General features: G+C 36.6%; 1 protein-coding gene across 2 annotated transcripts in view; it reads right to left on the bottom strand.

Moving 5' to 3' along the window:
- Positions 1 to 20078, bottom strand: part of KLF12 (KLF transcription factor 12) — a 411687-nt gene that overhangs the window by 340091 nt on the left and 51518 nt on the right. For both annotated transcript variants that reach the window (XM_090258533.1, XM_090258532.1), the window contains exon 2: positions 15684 to 15726. The gene's annotated coding sequence lies outside the window, so the exon portion shown is untranslated. The remainder of the gene's footprint in view (positions 1 to 15683; positions 15727 to 20078) is intronic.

The following is a 20078-nucleotide window of genomic DNA, read 5'->3' as shown; positions in this document are numbered from 1 at the left end:
TGTTACAGGCAGCAGATGGACAATAAGCAATGCATATAAACCACCAAGCCCAGAGCCAGGATAAAAGGACGCATGGTAAGGCTGAGGAATGAGTTTGGGGTGCAACCGGCTGAGCAGGCACAGATAACAACAGCTAACCGCCCCGCCCCCCACCCCCCCCAAGCAACATGGATTGTAGAGATGGGCAAGAACAGCCAAGGACAAGAAATGCAGGGAGTGTCAATCCCTTTCAAAAACTATTCTCTACCCAGTTCAGGGAAAGATGTGTGTACATCAGACCAAAGACAGACAAATACAACACCTGCCTGAAAAGAGGAAAGGAGGGGGAAAGAACAAAGTGGCTCCCACCCAGAAAAGACATTCTAATAGGATTTAGTAGGTACTGGGGAGGAACGAAAGAAGGAAAAGTGGAGGGGGCGGAGGGACAAATGGAGCCCACATTGTGACTAGAAGCAAAGACCAAGGACCATATGGAGCGCATACACCGACACATCAGTTATACAACATACATGTAACCCAAATTTCACTGACTGTCACTTCTTTCTGAAGCATCTGTTAGGGGACTTTTTTCCCTGTGTGTTTGATGGTAGCTTCTAAGGCCCTGCTTTTATTGCTCACTTGTCACTCTACTTACATACAGTAAAGGGTTTGGGTGATGGATAAGAAATCCAACTTATAGGGCACTAAGTGTAAAACCGCGCAGTATATCCCCTTGAGTGTATAAGAATCCTACTTAACATGAAGTTTCCTACACAGAGGACAGAAGTGGAACTTATTCACGTAGTTGCCCTGCTTTGGTCTACAAACAGGATCAGGAAAGTAATCTGTGAAAATAAAAATTATGTTACCAGACTACATTGTCAAACTAAAAAATGTTACTGTAAAGCTACAGTAAACTCCAACTCATCCAAAAACTACTCAACCAAAAAGCCAAGAGTACCATAATTTGTTTTGGCTTTATTTCTACATGTAAAGGATGAGTGGAAAATATTTAGAAGCCACGTCTGCCTTCTTTGGGAGGGGACAGGAGTGAAATTCTTCTCTGTGGAAAAATAAACCTGCATACTTCCCCCTCCATTTTGAGGCTCAGTAGAGAAGGGGAAAGGAGAAGTCTTGGAGTAAGAAAATTTTAGTGAGTCCTTAGGTAGGTAAAAAAAGATCCAGAACTGGTCTGATCACAAGAGCCAAGAAACGTGTAGTGCTCTGCATAACTGAACAACACAGAATTATCTTTTGAATTTGCTGGGAGCCTTTAATGAGAGAGAGAAAGAGGGTCATGGACCATGAGGGGTGGGCAAGCCCAAGCTATTGGATGCTAATGGGGAAATTCTCAAAACATGGTCTAGTATTCAATTTTGTTTCTGAACCTTTAACTTTTCCGTTTCTTTTATCTTCATAAAGCTAACTGGACGTGGTCTTTGTAAATCAAAAAAGAAAAGACGAGGTAAAGGGGCTGCATGCATACAGGTGTAGGGACAAAGTGCAACAGGACAGCCAGTGCAGATGGTGAGACAGGAAGAAGCAAGGCTGAGCAGCCAGCATCCTCCACCCAGGAGGGAACTCTGGCCTCCTCTCATTACTTCTGAAAGGATCTAATACATTTCACTGAGCCCCCAATGAACAGTTTACAGCAGGTTTTGTACTTCAAAAAGGCAAATTTACAGCAATCAAAATAGCAAGACCTATGATGACTTTTAAAACCAGAACATTCAGTAAGTAGGTGATGAAAAGTCTAGCAATGAAAAAAGATAATTTTCAAGATACATATCAATGGATCACTTACATGTCCTAAACAAGATAATAGGTTACTTTTCCTATAGCAGGGGAGGTCAACTGAATCAACAGGCCACAAACTGCAGCTTGATTCAAAGAAAATGTATCTGTTTTTAAAATTGGTATAAAAATTCAAAAATTACTAGAGATAGCAACTTCTTAAAAGTTATTTTTGTTGCACGTAAGGGAAATGAGGGGAAAGATGGAAACAATAGCATGCAAAGGGAGAAGAAAAAGATGAAGGATAAAAATGGAAGAGGCCAAGAAGGAAAGAATCAGATGAACAGAGATAGGTAGAGCCAAGGACAAGGAAAAAAAAAAAAAAAAAAAACGAACAGAATTAGTTCAACCAGTTTTTAACTATGTAATTTTTGATAAGTTTCTTAGAGCCTTAATTTTCTCTTCTATAGAACAGCTATAAAGAAATTTGTCTCATAGTTGTATCATCACTTAAGTAATATATGCCAAAGTAACATATAAAAATGCACACCAATATCCAGCTAAGGATGAGAAGTAGAAGAAAGAGTTCTCTTTTTCTTTTTATCTTCACCACCCAACAACACATTTTCATTGCTCTCAGAGAGAGATGAAGGGAGAAAGAGAGAGAGAAACAGAAATTGGCTGCCTTCTCCTACCTGCCCTAACCGGGGATCAAATTGGAATTCTTTGGTCTATGGGAAAATGCACCAATGGAGCCATACCAGCCACAGTCAAAAAGAGGAGATCTTAATATACAAAATGACCATGAGTAAAACCTGCTATTGTGAAGCTGGCATTGTTATTCATATTATCTACTCTCCGTGAAATGTACACTGACCTCTACTCACAGGATCTAACTTCTGAGGCTTTATTCCTGCTACAGCACTTATTTCAGCCCACCAGAAGGAAAATTATTTTCTAGTATACAGGGGTGAGGTCAGGCAGCTAAAACGAGATCTTGTTCGCTGAGTTACTTTGGTCCAATACTTAGACACAAATAAAAATGAGTCTTTCCAATGAGGGTGTTGAGGTACGTACTGTACAACAAAATAACAGTATTAGTCATCATAACAGCAATCCACATTTACTCTGATCTCTCTCTATATATATATCCCAGGCACCATAAGGCATTTCAGATCTTCTTTCAAAATGTCACAAAAACAATCATTTTAGGTAGGCTCCATATTAAACTCATTGTAAAAACCAAGCACTCTAGACCCAAATATGTTAAGTAACTTTCACAAAGTCCCATAACAATAAGCAGGGAGTTATGTTTCAAACATGGCTTTCAAAAATTACACCAAAGTCCATGATCCTTTAGTACCTTCTAAGTATTAGAGAAAAAATAACGTCCAGAAAAGCTTTAATATAATCATATTTCAGTTTATCTTAATTTCCCCCCACAAAATTAGATTCATTCATCTAATTGCCATAATACTTTCCAGATGGTGAGACTTCAGGTAGGAAAGACACTTTCAGATTTCAATCTCTTCATCTGTAATTGCAAATATTCCAAATGCCGGCCCAAATTATATAAAATAATTTTAAAAATTACTCTGCAACTTTCACCCCACCTTCCCAACAACCTCAAGGAGATTCTGATATTTTTTCTGCTGAAACATGGTGGACATCCCATGGAGTAGTTTGAAGGTCTCAGCCACCTAAGTTAAAGTTGTATTATTCTGAATCCCATCAGTACTGCAGAAATCAAGGCTATGCACACGTTCATACCTTGACTTTATATGAGAGCTTTGTTACTAGACAAGAAATGTCAAGAGCTGTAACTTTTTAACTTAAAGTTTTAAGAAGTAAACAGGAGAACTCTAAAGTTTAGTAATATATCAACACCTATACCAAATACTTTTTTCTTTCTTCTTTCTTTTCTTTTCTTTTCTTTTTTTTTTTTTTTTTTTGCACTAAGTCTTGCTATTCAGAATGAAAGTGACAGAAGAATCTTCCTCAGTTGTCTGAGACTGTGGTTACCCTACTTCTAATAAACAAGACGGTTTCCTGTCTCGGCTTCCCATTGCTCAGCCAGGGTTGAATCATGGCAGCTTTCATAGGCATGACCCCTGAGTGCACTCATACTAAAGAGCATCTGCTTTGATTCACTAGGTTGTAGGAAGCTACTTATCAGAGAATACCTCCTGCTTTTGAATTTAAAATACTGCCTCAGTGGAGCTAAAAAAAGTTTTTATGCTCAAAACTTAGTATCTCATCTCAAAACTTATCACCATTTGGTTGATGCATGTAGACTTTTTCAAAGTCTCTGAAGGGATGAAGCTCTGTGTATACTTTTAGATCGTTTCGGAAGTGGTCAAAACAGCATCTGGTACTCTGATCACATATTCATTTATGCTTTTCTGAAGGATCCTTAGTGACAGAGGCCACAAGGCAGAGTTCATATTCAGGAACTGAAAATTAATTTCAGGTTACAAAAAATTTTTTTCACAAGTTACAGGTCTTTTATAAAAAAGTTTAATAAATGCAATTTAACAGTATTTTCTTCCACATCAGGGCTGTTCTAAATCATTTGACTTTCAATTTGTTTTCAATATGCTGGTGATTATCCATGCTGTATGTCCCACTTCCTGTACTTTCCTCAGAATCTCCTACAAGATGGTGTCAACAAAAGGGCAGCCTTTGCATTTCTGACCTTTTTGAGTAAAAGAAAAAAAAAAATGTGTCTTGGTATACAAACAAAAGATTTCATCTCTGCCTTTCCACCCTTCTCCTTACTCACGGCAACCTAATCTGTTGGACAGTCTTGGCATCTTAATATTGAGACCTCGCTTCAGACAACCTGTGAATGACAGAAATCCCTCCGCTGTCGCCCTCCTCCTGCCTGGGCGGTTACACAGCCCCTGTGCTTCCCGGAGTAGTCAGAGTCCCAGCCGGTATGAAATGGTGATGCTGTCAGTCAACAGGGAAATTTTCTGCTGCTGCAAACGTCTCTTGGAGCTGCCTCCACGCGGCACCTCCAGCTGCCTTGGAGCTCCGTGTCAGTGAATTAAAATAGCTCTGGCCTGATGACTTCACTAGTCCTCACTAACAGGCCAGTTGGCAGGGCTCTCAGGCAGTCTGCTCCTGTGGGGAAGACTTTGCTGTTTTTCCTTTCCCCACCACCCTCGACTATGAATATTGGGTTTCACTTTGCCTATGGAAGAAGTCTGCTTTCTGAAGTTAGAGTTAGCAGAAACCTAATGCAAAAATGTCAAAACACTGTAAAGAGGCCCTGGACCAAAAGGGCTGCCCTTATCGCCAATACCAAGCACCAAGAACCTAAACTTCATGGGCACCAAAACGGCTAGGTACACCAAACTTATATAACATGTTCTTACTTCATTCATTGTAGAGCCAAATATTTTCCTGAAGAATATCTGTGATAACTAATAATCAGACAAATTTTTTAAGTCATATTTCTCACATTAACTTCATTTTCATGAGAAAGAAGGCTGAAATAAGGTATAAAAGAAGGACTTAATTACCACTACACCTAGCCAGCCTAAAATGACAAAGGGTCTTCAAAGGCATTTTTACCCACACAGCAAGCTACAGTGATTAATGCTCAAATGGATTTTGAAAAAAAAAATTAAGTGTAAGGCTTTCACATAATAAAAACAGTGTTAGGTTCGATATTACCAAATTTTCTTTAAATATTCGTAATTTTCCCTTTTAGAGTTTTTCACTTCCTCTTACAGTTACCACATGCTAGTAAAGAGAATATTCTATGAGAAAAGGAAGACCTTCTGATGCTCTGGTATCATAACTCAGTGCTATGTCTACACTGCCCTTTGATTCCAAAAGAGAGCATTTAGATTAACTGCTTCAGTGCCCTATGGACAGAAGATTTATGCCCAGAGAAAAAGCTCCCATATGATCCTATAGACATAGAGCTAATGAAATAATTTGGTTCACTGGTTTAAGATGGTTCTTCTAAAAGGGGCACAATCACTGTTCCCAAAAGGGAGAAAAGCACTAACACCCTACTCCCACCACCCCTCAGCGCCTCTCACCGTCTGTCACAGTCACAAACAGCATCTAAATAGCACTGCCACTTCCCAACCATGATGGTGGGAAACCCCCTCTCTCCGCCCATCACAAAGAAATCTTCAGAGAACACATGGGCAAATATATGACAGTACATTTTTAAAATGCATTTTATCATGCGATCTCGTCATTCCACAATTATTTGCTGAGTATCTAGCATGTGACAAGTACTATCTACGTACCACCTACCATAATTACTACTTCAAGGATTCACTCACTCAGTCATTTTTAGTTATGTATTGTGTAGCCTCATAACTTTAATAAGATGAGACACAGATTGCTGCAATGTTTTCTTTGTGTTAATCTAATGATTGAGAAAATTTGATTTTGATAGCACACTCAGGGAAGTATTACAGTCCCTTAATCATTATATGCAGCCCCAGTTTTGGCATAGTTCAGAAAAAATAACCAAGAAATTAAGAGGTATGTCTTTCTCCTATAAAGGATAATAAACAATGATACAGTGGAGATTCTGAATGCTGAAAGGTCAGTTATAAATGTCATTACAAATATAATAATTCACATAGTGATGGAATAAACTAAGTAGCTTGTGATAGTAATTGCAATAACCATCAAATTCAGAACCCTCAAGGGCCTTAGCTAGATCCAGTAAAAATCTTACATTCTACTAATGGTGCTAGAAAGGTTATGTGATAGTGCAAAGTCATGTAGGCATTATCATTTTGAAATCAACATAAGTTTTATTGATGCTGTGTTTCTCCAGTTATACTAATCTGAGTCTGGTTCACATATGCACAAGCATATACATTATACTCTATGTGTCTGAATCATACACAAACATACACATGCTCACAAATACATCATACCACCTGCCTCTGATTCTCATCTATACACACGCATTACAGTACTCTGTGTCCGATTCACACAGACATACAAACACATTATACTAAATACTGTGTTGGACTCATACACACAGGTACACACATTTACACATATATGTTGTACATCATATTACCTTACCTAATTCATAAGCATATACTATTTTGTGTTTGATTCATGTTTACACACACACATATAAACATGTGTGCATCATACTACTGTTTGAGTCATACACACAACTTACATGTCATATTACTTTGCTTCATATGCACACACTTTATACTACTGTGGATCTGATTTATATGGTCCTACTTACATATCAGCATATATACATACACTAAATTTATAATGGTAAATATTGTTTGTATTCAAAATATATTTTTTTCAAAGTGAGAAATTCAAATGTGAAATAGATACTCATGTAACCATCTTAAAATTATTGTAATTTATACTATGCAGTAATTAATCTGGACCCTCACTGACATCTACAGAGTCCCTAAGGACATGAAAGGAAATGAGACATGCTGAGGTTTATACGATGACCTAGAAATCTGGTGAGCCCATAGGTATCCATTTGCATGAAGACATTTGTTTCCTAGCTTGAGAATGAGGATATTAGTATTGTTTGTGTTATACTGTTTCCCATAATATGAGGACAGATGGTGAACATGAACAGCAACCAGGGATGGAGACTAAATCCTGTCTTCCCTCAAAGTAGTGTAGGAGTGTTGTGGAGAAAGTACATGAGCAACACAGCTTCAGAGCCCAGCCCCAGGCTCTGACCTGAAGAAATAGTCTACCTTCCGCTCAAGGGCTGACAGTATAGAAAGCTCTGAATGATCTGTCTAGCCATACGAAACTGAAGTTCTTCCCCAAGTTCTTTACTAGATGTGACTCCTAAATTAGGAGTGAGAATTAGCCATGATGAGGCCCTCTTGGGGTTTTAACAAGATGAACTATAAGTAAGCAAGAGACTGAAACAGAAAAGACTCTTCATGTTAACAAGCTGATGGAAATGACTCATCAGTACATAGATGATGTCCTGGAGACGAAGATGTAAAAGGATTTGGGGAAGTGTTCTAGGGAGCTTGGAAGGTAAGTGCATAAACAGAAAAAGTGAATCTTTGTGCATGATATGATCCATTTATACCCACAGTCTAGAATGGGGTGTGGAACTAGAGGTAATACTGAGAAGATAAGACTGTGAAAAGGAAATGTAGATGCCTCTGTGTATGGGTTTCAGACTGTTCCATGTTATTCTCAAAATGTCTACTAGAGCAGATGGTGAATATTTTGAACACTTTCTTTCCTGAGCTACTTGCTCTAATAATCTAGCATGCTTTTCTTTTTCCATAATTTCCTTTATTATGAAATATAGCCATTAACAACTCATATATACATTATACTGAAAGAGCCTGATTGTCAAACTATAGTGCTGCTTTTAAGGTTTTTTTAAATAATAGCCTCATCATTTTCATTAAGACAGTGAAAAAGAATAATGGCGATGCAATATGAATGTATGCCTCTTGGTGTCAGACAGGGGAGTTTTACCTAACACTGAAAATCACATAGAGGCTGCCAAAATGAGGAGACAAAGAAACATGGCCCAAATGGAAGAACAGATCAGAACTCCAGAAAAAATCTAAACAAAATTGAGATGAGCAAAATATCAGATGCAGAGTTCAAAACACTGGCTATAAGGATGCTCAAGGAACTTAGTGAGGACCTCAAAATAGGAAAAAGATCCAGTCAGAAATGAAGAATACACTAATTGAAATAAAGAACAATTTACAGGGAAACAACAGTAGAGTGGATGAAGCCAAGAATCAAATCAATCACATGGAATATAAGGAGGCAAAAAACAACCAATCAGAACTACAAGAAGAAAAACAAATCCAAAAAACAAGGATAATAAAAGTAGCCTCTGGGACAACTTAAAGTGTTCCAACATTCACATCATAGGGGTGCCAGAAGGAAAAGAGAAAGGGCAAGAAATTGGAAATCTATTTGAAAAAATAATGAAAGAAAACATTCTGAATTTGGTGAAGGAAATAGACACGCAAGTCCAAAAAGCACAGAAAGCCCCAAACAAAATGGATGCAAAGAGGCCCACTCCAAGACACATCATAATTAAAATGCCAAAGGTTAAAGATAAAGAGAGAATCTTAAAAGTAGCAAGAGAAAAGCAGTCAGTTACCTACAGGGGAGTTCCCATAAGACTATCAGCTGATTTCTCAAAAGAAGTTTTGCATGTAAGGAATTGACAAGAAGTATTCAAAGTCATGAAAAGCAGGGACCTACAGCGAAGATCGCTCTACCCACCAAAGCTATCATTTAGAATCAAAGGGCAGATAAAGAGCTTCCCAGAGAAAAAAAAAAACTAAAACAGTTCATCATCATCAAATAATTATTATATGAAATGTTAAAGGGACTTATTTAAGAAAAAGAAGAAGATGAACACTATGAACAATAAAATGGCAATAAATACATATCTATCAACAACTGAATCTAAACAAACTAAGCAAATAAGAAGAACAGAGACAGAATCATGGATACAAAGATCATTTTGATGGTTGCCAGATGGGAAGGGGTTTGGGTGAATGGGTGAAGAGGTGAGGGGATTAAGAAGCACAAATTGGTAGTTACAGAATAGCCATAGGGGTGTAAAGTACAGTACAGGAAATGGAGTAGCCAAAGAGCTTATATGCATGACCCATGGACATGAACAATGGTGGGGGGATTGCCTGAGGGAGTGGGGAGTGCTGGGTGGAGGAGGGCGAAAGCGGGACAATTAGGACAACTGTAATAGCATAATCAATAAAATAGAATTTAAAAAGAAAAAGAAAAATCAAAGACAGCTGCCCAGCGGTAAACAGCCTGTCAAACCACAGAGCACTATCACTCCATCACTGGAAGATTGTAACAATAGGCTGCTAGTCAACTCTTAAAAATGGGCCTTTATTCCTGAAAAGGAAACATGCAGCTTTAACAAAATAAACCACAGGTCCTTTGAAGATCATTGTAGAGACGTTATCCATTGCCCAAGATAAACATCTGCCAAGGATCAAAATGATCAGGCCCTGGCTAGAGGCTTAGAGGACAGAGTAGAAGGAAAAATAAATAGCTCAATGCTTTTCAAAAACTGGAATGAAAGTCCTATCAAGGAATATAGGAAAATGCTCAAGGATTAGCAGGTCAAGTACAAACTCATAATTAGGCCTGCCAAAACAGAATTTGAGAGTAACCGTGCAAAGTGCTCCAAAGCTAATAAAAAATATTGCATAAAAGATAAAGTCCTCTGGACATAAAGTACGATTTTCCTGCAAAGCATGTACTTAAGATGAGAGAGATGTGGCAGGGGGGGCAAGGAGAGAGAGAGAGAAAGGGAACTGAGTAACTGTTTGCTTGGTATTTATTAGGAAAAGCATTAAGAGTATTGCAAATACCACCTTATCTTTTGAAACAGGTTGTAGGCACTAAATCAAACAGTGATTAATTTAAGGGAGTATTTAAACCTAAACACTTATTAAACTAGCCGTAACAAAAATCTGACTAGCATTATCGCACAGTATAAGACTTGGGTGGATTTTGCAAATCGGTGGCTCAAATGTAAAATTCGAACTACAACCAGGCACTATACAGAAGGATATAGTTGCTAACAGGATGTCCAACCACAGAATTTTCAAAATGAGGACCTTTCCAATATTGAAGAAAACAACACACTGAGGGAAAAACAAACAGTAATTAATGATAGAAAATGGTTGAGCACTCCTCTACTTGACAGCAATGAAAAGACTGGAGCAAACCAAAGACCAGTTTTAAAAACTACATTTTTCCATGGTTAAAGCAGAAGACAGATGACAGAGAATCAGACGTATAAGCATGAGGACTTCAGGTGACAGGTGCTCAAAGTGGTCTTATTTAACATTTTTATAAATGTTGTGGAGGACAGGATGCACCGGAAAGCAGACAAGTTTGTATTAAGCTCTTTTAGTTACCAAAATGCCAAGTCATAGAGATAACCATCCTTTTAACATCAATCTCAACAACATAGTAGAAAGCTTTTAACCAACTTCCACTTAACCAGCTGTCCAGATTAACCGATGATCTCCACTCCCTTTGTAAATCATACTGACTGATCCATCCGCAATGTTCCCAACAAGTCGGCTCCTTCCTGTGCAGTGACTGAGTTACACTGCTGCCATCAGCTGAGCTGGATTTGTATTTAGTAATAGTTTTGATCCTAAACCTGTTTTATGCAGTGACACTTTATTATAATAACCTGATTTTATTAAATAACGTATTACTTAAGTAAAATAGGAATAAAAAAGTAGTGCCATAACTGTGTCTATGAAAAATTAAATACTTTGAACTTTTTCAAAGATAATTCCATAATAAAATAGTAATTTTAAAAAACTGTCACGGAATACAGTATGGGCATCATAACTGTACAATAATGGAAAATATAAAGCAAATATCTTCAAAAGTGTTTCTAAGTTTTTACTCCAATTAAAAAAAAAAAAAAAAGCTGGAAATAACAGACAATCCATTACGGGTATGATTTTGGTAAGTAAGATAAGATCTGAACCCCAACGGTAGATCCATATCGAAAGAAAGGTATGGGCTTTGTATCTAATGGTTGCCAAAATTTGTATACTTATAAGTTTTATGTTTGAATAAAATATTTGAAATATGTAGACATCATTTTATATTCCTCTACTTTAATAACTTTTTATATAACTGACCAACTATTGATTGTTATTTTTCTGTCAAAGAAGGCTCCTCTCTATTTAATATTATGCCTACTATGTACCAAGTACTATAATAGGGACTGTGAATACAAAGAAAAAGGTTTTAGCCCTCCAAGAAGTCAAAATGTAAGGAGCTTGATGGATATGCTAACAAATAATAGCTATCCATTATACTAAGCATCATAAGTAAATGGTAAATGTCAAAAATAAATAAATAAATAACTTGATTTGCAGAGCATCAGGGTGAGCTGACAGGGAGATTGTCACAATGCCTAAAGAGTGAGCTCAGGTGGTCTGGACAGAGCAAATAAGAAAAAGTAGGTCAGGATCAAGAAGTGCCACAGGGGCCAGACACCAAAATGTCCCAAGTTGTGGAGAAGCCGAAATAGTGGGGGTGGGGTGGGAGCTGTACCACAAGGAACAGAGCTGACTTTTAGACCAGAAATTAAAAGGATTAATTATATTTTAAACAAAAGAATGACACAATCATACCTGTATTTCAGTTTGTTATCTTTCCAAACAGTTTAGAAAGTGAATAGTAGAAACAGAGGAAGAGACCAGTTATGAGATTATGAAAATGGTCTACCAAAAATGATAAAAGTAATAGAAGAACAAAACAGAGTAGGCCAAATAAGCCTGACTTGGAGACCGATGACAGATTCCCAGGTTTAGGGACTTAGTTCTTGATGGTCAAAGATTCATTACTAAATAAGAAAATAAAGGCATTTTAAAAAAACAGATAAATAACACAGCTGTAGACATGTTGAGTTTGAAATGCTATTATAAATCCAGACGGAGATATTTAATGGAACGTTGGCTATCTTGATGTAGAAATCAAGGAAAGAGGGCAGTGTTCATTTAGAAGACATTACAACACAGGTAGAATTTGAAGACAAGAAATAAATGGGCACACTAAGGAAGAACAAATATGGAAAGGAGGGAGGAAGATGAAACTCTTCCCAACACCAACTTCAGGAGCAAGAGGGAAAAAAGAAACCCATACAGGAGACTAAAAAGTAACAAAAAGGAAGATGCAGGAGCATGAAAACAATGTTGGAGCCCAGAGAAGGAAATTAAAGAAGCGAGTAACCAACCATGTCAAATGCAAAAGCAAGGTCAAATCAGATCACTTCTAAAACCATCAGTTTTAGCTGTTAAAAGACCACTTAGCAGAAGAAGTCTGAGTATAATAGCAAGCGCCCACACTCAAGTACCTTGAGTTGGGGTATGCATTAAAGATGAAGAAACGGAAATGAGCTCTTTTAAGAAGCTCTCCTTCAACTGAAGGGGGGAAAAAAGTAAGGGTATTTTCTAGAGAATAAAACAAAGTAAAGGAAGAAGTTTGTTTGTTTTAAACAAAGATGATATAACTTCCAGGATGTTCATAAGCTGAGGAGTCCGTGGAGATGAAATGGACATGAGAGACACCGTGAGGGCACTAACCTCAGTAAAACCAGGAAGAACCGGGGTCTAAGAGGACCAATGTCAGGGCAGCCCCAATCCAAAGGAAGTCACCTGCCGCAGAGACAGAAGGAAGGAGGAGAGAGAACTAGGCAGTGACAGGTCCAGACTGGTCAAGTGAGAAGCTGAGGAAGTTCTTGACTTCACAGGTACCTGCTGTCTGAGTGACACAGATAGGAATCTGTGAGAGGGAGAATGTTCAGGAAGAAGTCATGAGGCAATGAAGTTCTAAAACTCCTTGGGGGCCATGCAGGGGAACCTCCTGAGACTCTGGGAGTGGGTCTCACATTTCCCTAATGGATAAGTAAAAGAATTCATTTCATAATGAAAAACAATATCAGTTTATGTTTATAGAATCATGGGTGGCAAGTTACTAATACACTTAAGAAACGGGCCCAAAGATCACTATGAACAACTCATACAAGACAGCTCTCTAATACACTCTTAACACTCATAAAAATAAAAACTTTGCCTAGATAGAACTGAAATAAAACATACATTACCTTTACAGAGTTATGATGCTCTTCATAGTATTAGCCAACCAGACCTTAATAAATAATGTATGTTAAAGATGATACCTATTTACAATTTAATGATCATGAGGATGCAGGAAGGCTTTATAAAAATAATTATGTTGTACTGGTCTAGAAACATAAGCCAAATAATCTACGGAACCATAATTGCCATGGATTCTATAACACAACTTGTCCACCTAATTCTGGCAGTAGTACACTCAGGTGCAGCTCATTAAAACCTGAGTGAAATATAAATAAGATAAAGAAAAGGAAAAATCACTATTTCATATGGTGGGTAAAAAATCTACATAAAAATAATTCCTTAATCGGTGAGATTAAATATTTTAAAGTTCTATAAAGTTTTAAAAAGTTTTAATGGGTGGCAAACTAAATGGATTCAACAGAAACTAGTAGTTTACAGAAATTAAGATGTTAGATGACTATGTTAGAGAGACAACCACATCATGGTGCTGCCAGAGATAAGACTCGCCTTGAATGGCCATGCATCTGATCCCATATGGTGATTTTTGTCATTTTAAATCAGTAACAATGGAAAAAATGAGAAATCCTTCATGCACTAACAGAAGACGGTAAAATACAATGTAATCTAATAAAGAGCATCTCCTAAATTTTCCTTCCCCTGGGCACAATTGGGCAACCTACCCAGGAAACTTAGATTACAGAATACAGGGACAATGCTCAAACCTCCGTCTGAACCTTCAAGCCCCCTCACTTAACTTCCCATCAAATTATATTCCATCTGCATTATTACTTAACTGTTTGTATATCATCATGGCTTTCCTTTGTACCTATTGGCACTCAGCATTGAGTGTCTTGTATATGCAGATGTTCGCTAAAAAGAAAAATCAGGCAGTGAGTGAGGATTACAAAATGAGTGAAGGTGATCAAAAGGTACAAACTCCTAGTTATAAAATAAATATGTCCTGGCAATGTAATGTAATGTAGAGCGTGATGATTAAAGTTAATAAAACTGTACTGCATATTTGGAAGTTGCTAGAGTAAATTTTAAAAGTTCTCATCACACAAAAAAATTATGTGTGGTAATGAATGTTATCTATACTTTTTGTGGTGTTCATTTCAAAATAATTATATATAAATATCTAGCTTATCATGTACACCTGAAATTAATATAATATTACATGTCAATTACATCCCAATAAAAATTTAAGAAGAACTGAGAAAAGCATGGTTATGATGAAAACTACTGAAAGCACAATTATTATGAAGAATTACATGAATGGATTCTGGCCAACTCCTGATTCCCACCATTTCCAAGATCTTTAGAGAAGTCATATAAATTTATGCAAAAGATTACTCCCCTATAACTACCTACGAGAAATGAAATAGCATGTAAAAATAGTACACAATAATCACTAAATGTAAGCTACAATTTTTGAAACTTTCGTTTTCTTAAATTAACCAGCATTTGTATTATCACACTGTTCTGACATTACAAACAATTACGTAGAACTAGCTGATATGAGCATTTACTTAATTGGTTCTTTCTTGTTTCTGCATTTATGTTCTTTTGCTTAGATATTCTAATCATATGATTTTAAAATACAAGATTGTTAAATGAAGTCAAATCCCACGGATTGGAGGTAGAGAAGAGGACTCACACGCAGTAATGTTGACCTTTGCACTTCCACAAACCTTTCTAAGACTTTCTGGAGGCATAGGAAGTTCCAAATCCTGCTCAACGTTGCTTAAGGAAATGCTTTGTTTGGGTTGTTTTTAGAGAAAACAGTCAAGAACTATGCTTGCTCCTTTGAATTCAGCTGCACCCACTGCTTACCTAATGACACTGAAATTAGGCAGCTTTGTTCTAATGGTGGCCACACTGAAGCTCCTTCGGTATACTTATAGTTCCCAAACAAAATCCTGTAAAAGGCACACCCCAACACACACACGTCCAAAGAATAAATTATTTGCAGAATAAAACAGCCCAAATAAAAAGTTCAAAAATTGAGGGTGGATGAGTAAACCTCAATAGCTAAACTTTACTTACTTCATCTACAAAGTAAAAGCACAATGTATTTCTTAAAATATTTTCCTAAAAACATGGGACATACTTTGACTGGTTAATACTATTCACTATTTCATACATAAATTCTAATTAATATTACTCACTATTGCATATATATATATATATATTTAAAAATTAAAAATGCCAACAGTGGCATCAGAGACTCAACCAGAAGGAATGCCTTTTTGAACCTTGCAGTCTTTCTTCCCCCATTTTATATTTTCAGTAGAATCACCACAGCAAAACACAAAATGCAGCAACACATACCCGTTTACTCTCATTCAGAAGGTATTTTCTTCATAGTGAGGAGCTGGAAAATAAAAAAATAACCAAGTAAAGAAATAATCACCAACTCAACACTAAAACAAAATATTGCTTCTTCTGCTACTGCTTTCTCATTCTTAAATGTGTGTGTGCCGTGCACAGGACAAACATGAACATTTTGCTACTACTTCTAAGCACTTTTTTTTTTCCTTCAATAATAAAGTCAACTTTGCAAATAAAATGTACAAAAAAATAATAATAATAAAGTCAACTCTAAAATATACAAGCAACTGTTGGAGAAGCCCAGGAGAGATGGTCAATCAACCCAGCAAGAATTCATAAACAAGTAGAGCATCACCCCATGCCCGCTCTGTCCACACTGCCAGGAAAGAAAAGGTGCCATGGGGCTGGGTAGAAGGCCTGATTCCGAGACCTTCAGGTCAGACTGTGCAAGTCCTCTTTGGACAGCCTTCCTGACTCACAAGGCAGAGTGTCTGACTTACCTCTGAGCTTGCCCTAAAACTCCCAGGTGAGTTTGCGATACACAGAAAGGTGAACCCTAAGTGACTAATGCTAATCAACTTGATCCTGATGGATTAAGCCTGGCTAGATTTGGGGTGCCCCTCAATAAAAAAAAAGGAAGTAAACAGCCAATGGGGAAGAGACAGACAATGCTTGGAATGTTCCTGGATATCAAAAAGGCACAAGTTCTACAAAGGATTTGAGGCGCAGCTAAGCAGTATGCCAAGAGGGCTCAGCAAACAATATTTATTACGCATCTTTTGCCAACTCCAATGTAAGAACTCCAAAGTTTATTTATATCCTCAGAGTATAAAACAGTACTGGAACAGACAGTGGGCACGTAAGAAATGTGGAAGGCAGGAAGGACAAAAAGAAAGAAGAGAAAAAAGAAAAAGGAAGGAACATTTACAGAGCGGGTATTTGCTAAGCTGCTGTCACCTGGGTCCCATGCCTGATTAAATAACCAATTGAATTACAACCTCAGAAGAGTAGGGAAAGGCACTAGCATTTTTAAATGCTTATGTGATTCTAATCTGCATCAAATAACGAGGGCCACTGCTCAATAAACACTAAGTTTTCTGCCCAGGATCCACGTGAACTTGATTAACCTAAAACAGAAGTCTAACCTACATTTAATAACCACATGTATGTTTATGGCCCTTACAATAATATAAGAAACTCATCTGTTTAAGCAAACATCATCCACTGTACTTTCCTGAACAAAAACGTTTACAAACAAGAATGGAGAAACACTAGAACACTGATATAAACATTAAAAGAAAAAAAGGATTTTACATTGAGTGAAGTTTTCCAGATCAGCACACTAGCACAAAATATCTCTAAATAGCTGAGAAATAATTGCAGTATAATTAGAGGTTTTCAAACACATGATTCTGACATTAATTTGAAGATTAGCTATTTTGTTATAATTACATATGCTTTCTTTTTTTTAAGCTGCTCTATTTGTAACATCCAAAACTGAAAACAACCCAGGTGTCCTCGAATACCTCTACTTTTAAAAGTAGATTTTCTTATGAATTGTGGTAATTGCTACATAACTCTATGAATGTACTAAAAACCACTGAATTGCATACTTTAAATGGCTAAATTATATGGTATGTGAATTATATCTTAAAAGAACTGTTGTATATAAAATAATTTTTTGAGTAGATTTTTAAACTACCGGTATATTAAAAATGACACTTTTCATACTTGCACATAATTGACTATTGTTTTCAGAAAATATTAATGTAAATCATTTTTTAATATTAAATCTCATTTTCTTTTTCACATCATCCTAAAATCAAGGGTGCTTTCCGTATGAAAGAATTTGGTTCAACAGCTTTTAAGGATTACGGCCTACAGCAAAAATTTGAAACTATAAAAAAAATAATGTTAAAATACTGAAATAAATGATATCATGATTGGAGAGAGGGAAATGAAATGTGATTAAGTTATTAGTGAATCACCAAGTGTGATGCAGTAAAAATGAAATGGGCCTAATAATCAGAATTCCCAAGTCCTAGATATGACAAATTACTCAAATTTTCAGTGAAAACTATAAATCAAAAGTGCACTGTAAGACTAAGCTGAAGCAAAGTTTCAAAAGCCACTTCAAAATGGTTTGGTGCTTGAAAAAAAAATGAGATTGAAATTATTTTGGCTTTGTTACAAAAGGGAGAGGACAGAGTTCAGAGAGAAACATGACTTCCTCCAAGAATCTCTAAAATTTTGTTCTCCACCCACTTTTCCCTGTAGCATCACTTACACTGCTTAAATTTTCCTTGTCTGTATTTTCTCACCTATAAAAAAAAAAGAGAGAGAGAGAGAGAGAGATTTTGTCTTTTTTAAGAAGTGATTGAACTACAAATTAAGTCCTCTACTTTATTCTGAAAAATAAGTACAGGTGAGGAAACAAAACTGGTGGCTGGCTAACTGCTGCCCTTTGGACTTGGCACGATACCATGTGTTTTTATAGTACTGCACTTAACACACTGCAAGTGGCTTTTGTTTGTTGATTTGTTTTGTGGTTTTCTGACAAGAGCTCAGCTGGCCAGGAGAAAGAGAAAGAGCTAAAAAGAACATTACTGAGGGGCATGAGTTCTGATAACTAGGAGAGCATACCGATAGTGGTTCTTACCAGGAAGGGTCCAAATTTACAGTAAAGGGGCAAATCCAACATTCCATGCCCAGAACTGTAACTTTTTACAGGAACTAAATCTTTTTCAAAAATCCCATCACAGTGAAGCTCTGCAATTTAATCTATAGCATTTCAAAAAAGGAGTCATACTTTTCTCCAAAGCACATAACTATTACGTCCCAAAGATAAAAGCCATATTATTAAAAATGCTTTCCATTTATGAAGAGAAGACACAGGCATATGGAAATGTTTCTCCAACTTTTCAAGCATTATTTAAAACTGTTATAAGGCACAATTATAAATGGTTGTGAATTTAATATCATTATTTAATTAAATCTTCAATTCTTTTATAAGGATTCTTTCTCATATTAAATTTCCCTCATTGTGTGATGATATGGAAATATATATACCCACACATGTATGAGTTGCTCAAGTGTAATTAATGATGCACTTTTATTCTCTATTATTGTGTGGAAAACATTCTGACACAAATAAATGAAGCATAATCATTCAGAGTAATGATTCGAATATACTGATTAATGGTACCAAATAGCTTTTCTGTTCTTTAGTTAAATTAAAACATTTACAGTCTGGGAACAGTAAGAGCATCCCTAAATGAATGTTTTCTAGGTAATCATTTTCCCTTACTGAAATCACCTACCTTACCATCATTCAAAGTTAAGTTCCCATCAATTATGAAATGTACCATTATTTTACATGCAAGAAACAAAACTCTGTCTTTTAAACTATTACATAATGATAAGTGGCCTTCAGACGTGTTAAAAAGTGTATGAGGAGAGAATATGCATCCTAGGCTCAATGATAGATGGCATTCCATTCCAAAAGCCCTCTGCACATGTTAAACATTTTTTAAATGTTACACAAAATATTTACATTTATTAGAAATAAGCCTGTCATAAAAGACTGTATGATTTCACTTTTATGACACACAGATACACAATGATTTCATTTTGAAATATCAAATTTATAGGCAGAAAGTAGAATGATAGTTGCCAGGAGCTGGGAGGAGGAAAGAATAGAGAATTGTTGTGTAATGGGTATAGTGTTTCAATTTTGCAAAATGAAAAAGTTCTGGATATCTGTTGCACAACGATGTGAATATACACTACTGAACTTGTATGCTTAAAAAGGGTTAGATGGTTTTTTTAAAGGGCAACATATATGGAAATAAATATGTAAATAAAGATCTCCTGAGCCCTATCACAAACCTACTGACTATGAATTTCTGGAGACTGGGATAAGATACAGATATTTGTAAACACTCCCCAGGTGATGGAACTAGAACCAGCAGACTGAGATCTATCAATTACATCAGTTCTGAAATTGAAGTAACTCAAACACAATGCCAGTCATCTTTAACACTTCATTTTGTTTTAAAAAACTGTTTATAGGTGTGTGTAAAATATTTCCTACACTGGAAATTGATCAGCTTGAAAAGATCACTAAAAAATATTAATACTGTTGAGGGCAGGGACAAAGGAAGCCCCTTAAAGCTGCTCTACAGTATTTCCTCTTCCCATCACTAAACCAATACAATGGGTGGAAACCACATCCACTGACAGAAGTATCCACATTACACTTCTGGTTTAGGAAGAGTTCCAAGTCTTCTATTGGGTCTCCAGGTGTCCAGGGAGCCTCTGATACCATCTACTGTCCTGGGCCACTCCTGGGCCAAACACTTCTGGAAAACTAGAGAAGCAATTAAACAGCAATGT

This window comes from Furipterus horrens, unplaced genomic scaffold (assembly GCF_987537825.1).
Source record: "Furipterus horrens unplaced genomic scaffold, mFurHor1.1.pri manual_scaffold_12, whole genome shotgun sequence".
In the NCBI taxonomy this organism is placed as follows: Eukaryota; Metazoa; Chordata; class Mammalia; order Chiroptera; family Furipteridae; genus Furipterus; species Furipterus horrens.
Note: the sequence above shows the minus strand (reverse complement) of the source record. Positions and strands in the feature narration are given on the sequence as shown.